We start from the raw sequence: 3,937 nt of genomic DNA on the forward strand, positions 1-3,937 counted from the left end.
CGAGTCTCTTCTGAGAATAGAGCACGAGTCTCTTCTGAGAATAGAGCACGAGTCTCTTCTGAGAATAGAGCACGAGTCTCTTCTGAGAATAGAGCACGAGTCTCTTCTGAGAATAGAGCAGAGTCTCTTCTGAAAATAGAGCACGAGTCTCTTCTGAGAATAGAGCACGAGTCTCTTCTGAGAATAGAGCACGAGTCTCTTCTGAGGAATAGAGCACGAAGTCTCTTCTGAGAATGAGAGCACGAGTCTCTTCTGAGAATAGAGCACGAGTCTCTTCTGAGAATAGAGCACGAGTCTCTTCTGAGAATAGAGCACGAGTCTCTTCTGAGAATAGAGCACGAGTCTCTTCTGAGAATAGAGCACGAGTCTCTTCTGAGAATAGAGCACGAGTCTCTTCTAGGAATAGAGCACAAGTCTCTTGAGAATAGAGCACAAGTCTCTTTTGAGAATAGAGCACGAGTCTCTTCTGAGAATAGAGCACGAGTCTCTTCTGAGAATAGAGCACGAGTCTCTTCTGAGAATAGAGCACGAGTCTCTTCTGAGAATAGAGCACGAGTCTCTTCTGAGAATAGAGCACGAGTCTCTTCTGAGAATAGAGCACGAGTCTCTTCTGAGAATAGAGCACGAGTCTCTTCTGAGAATAGAGCACGAGTCTCTTCTGAGAATAGAGCACGAGTCTCTTCTGAGAATAGAGCACGAGTCTCTTCTGAGAATAGAGCACGAGTCTCTTCTGAGAATAGAGCACGAGTCTCTTCTGAGAATAGAGCACGAGTCTCTTCTGAGAATAGAGAATGTTTCTTAACGATCCATCACCCAGGTCGAAGTCGACTTTCTTTGGGACCATCCACAGGCTGCCACATTTAATTTACGTGTGCATTTTTGTAAATGGACTCTAAACGTCAACAAAAATGGGTATGTTCATTAATGTATCTGTAACAATAACCTGGTCATACGTCCCAGTGATTCCCTTGCATCGCGTGTCAAATCCTGCGCCAAAAACATATTCAACTGGATCTACAGATCCTCTTCTCTCTGAGAAATATTTCAACCTTTGGTTTCAGAATTCAATACACTGAAAGGATTTTCTATTTGTCCAAAACACTGGATCTATCTATATCATTGTTGTCAGTTTCCTGTAAAGACAGACACTTCTTCACTGACTGTTTAGCTTGACTGTGGATCATCATCAACTCTCTCTTCCATGGAACTACCTAAAGCCGTTACTGTTGTTTCACCCGCTTCTGCTGCTTTGAGTTGAGCACAATTATCCACAATACTCTTATTATATAGAGCTGAATCACAAGTATCCACAATACTCTTATTATATAGAGCTGAATCACAATGATCCACAACACTCTTATTATATAGAGCTGAATCACAATGATCCACAACACTCTTATTATATAGAGCTGAATCACAATTATCCACAACACTCTTATTATATAGAGCTGAATCACAATGATCCACAACACTCTTATTATATAGAGCTGAATCACAATTATCCACGACACTCTTATTATATAGAGCTGAATCACAATGATCCACAACACTCTTATTATATAGAGCTGAATCACAATTATCCACAACACTCTTATTATATAGAGCTGAATCACAATGATCCACAACACTCTTATTATATAGAGCTGAATCACAATTATCCACAACACTCTTATTATATAGAGCTGAATCACAATTATCCACGACACTCTTATTATATAGAGCTGAATCACAATTATCCACAATACTCTTATTATATAGAGCTGAATCACAATGTGAGCTTAGTGCTGGCACATCACCAAAACTATTAGCAGCGGTGGAAGGGCCTTCACCATCATTAACAGAAACTGCTTTCGGTAGGCTCTTCATGTGCCTTGTTATGATGCTTTCTTCATTCAGATACATGTGAAGAACCAAACGCAGAGAATTCCCTGGACAAAAGAACGTGGGTTAAAATCAGCTGTTTTTTACATGGCTGTTTGCCTGGCGGCATTTTGTAAATAAAACACAAATATTTCTGTTTCTCAAACAGATGTGTTTAATGCGACGCTCTGTCCCTCAACTCTGCTACCACGGGATTCGCCTCAGTTGTGTAAACGTCAGTGTCCTAGATTGTCGTTTGTAGAAAAAGTGTTCAAGTTTGACAGACCCTGACTGGATGAGGGACCAATGACAAAGCTCATCAAAACAGCCCAGTGAGCCAGATGGCTTGCAAGGTACCCTCGTGTTTGTCAGTCAAGATGAAGTATGTGTGAATGCTCGTTCTCTGGGTCCCCACGACATGCTGATAGGGCTGTTGATGTAGCGTGATGCCACCCAGCTGGTTCTTGCCATCCAGATGCTGCTGGCTGCTGATGCCTGTCTATAAGACAATAATGTACAGTCAGAACATCTACTATTAATTCTCACAACATCTACTATAAGTCTCACGGGCCAGACAGTAGTGACGCTAATATGTATTACAGTGTTATACTGCCTCAGCTGTAGTAGTTTAACTAGTAAGAGGTATTATAGAATTTCCTGAATCATCTAACACAAATAACAGACACAGACCCCAGGACAACAGACACAGACCCTAGGACAACAGACACAGACCCCAGGACAACAGACACAGACCCCAGGACAACAGACACAGACCCCAGGACAACAGACACAGACCCCAGGACAACAGACACAGACCCCAGGACAACAGACACAGACCCCAGGACAACAGACACAGACCCTAGGACAACAGACACAGACCCTAGGACAACAGACACAGACCCCAGGACAACAGACACAGACCCCAGGACAACAGACACAGACCCCAGGGCAACAGACACAGACCCCAGGACAACAGACACAGACCCCAGGACAACAGACACAGACCCCAGGACAACAGACACAGACCCCAGGACAACAGACACAGACCCTAGGACAACAGACACAGACCCTAGGACAACAGACACAGACCCCAGGACAACAGACACAGACCCCAGGACAACAGACACAGACCCCAGGACAACAGACACAGACCCCAGGACAACACACACAGACTCTCGGACACAATGTTTCTTTCTCAAACTATTTTGTATTGATTCCTATCAAAATTCCAGTTGATAATAAGACTCAGATGTCCTTCTCCTAATTCATTGTTCTCCAGTAGCCAAGGATAGACAAAATTGAGAAAAATCTCAGTAGTAGCCAGTCATTCTCCTGGAGAGCATTGGTTTCAGTCTGTCTCTGCTCCAACACCTGGCCATATCACTGAAGCTGTACATTAGGAACATTGATAAGACACATACAGTGCCTTGCGAAAGTATTCGGCCCCCTTGAACTTTGCGACCTTTTGCCACATTTCAGGCGTCAAACATAAAGATATAAAACTTTATTTTTTTGTGAAGAATCAACAACAAGTGGGACACAATCATGAAGTGGAACGACATTTATTGGATATTTCAAACTTTTTTAACAAATCAAAAACTGAAAAATTGGGCGTGAAAGGTTGCAAACTTCAAGGGGGCCGAATACTGTGAAGGAACTGTACATTTGATCGGTTTGTCATACACTACAACCCCATTTAGCTATAAACATCAGGTCCAAATAGTCTGTTGTAGAAATCATTAACCTCTGGCCCCGGTGCACAACTGAGCAAGAGTTTTATTTTATTTTCAGGTCGTTTCATGTGCTTGTGTGTGTGTGTGTGTGTGTGTGTGTGACAAACATACACACACAGACAGACACACTCACACACACACTCAAAGGCGCCCACACACACAAGCAAACAAACACAAATACAGAAAATGGTACTTAAACACAAGCACGCAAACACCCATATCTTGCGGGTTATCCTCTAAAGGTAGAAGAAAAGCAATGTTGTTTCCTCCAGCTGAACACCCCCCCCCCCACCAGTACTACATGGTGTAACCCCCCCCCCCCCCCCCCCCATAGTGTAGAGGAG

The 3,937-nt window shown here is 43.2% G+C and overlaps 1 pseudogene; it reads right to left on the minus strand.

Annotated features, from left to right (window-relative positions):
* Window positions 1-2,359, minus strand: part of LOC124029448 — a 12,002-nt pseudogene extending 9,643 nt beyond the window's left edge.
* Between the last annotated feature and the right edge of the window lie 1,578 nt (window positions 2,360-3,937).

The sequence above is a fragment of the Oncorhynchus gorbuscha genome, unplaced genomic scaffold, assembly GCF_021184085.1.
Source record: "Oncorhynchus gorbuscha isolate QuinsamMale2020 ecotype Even-year unplaced genomic scaffold, OgorEven_v1.0 Un_scaffold_6397, whole genome shotgun sequence".
NCBI classification, from domain to species: Eukaryota; Metazoa; Chordata; class Actinopteri; order Salmoniformes; family Salmonidae; genus Oncorhynchus; species Oncorhynchus gorbuscha.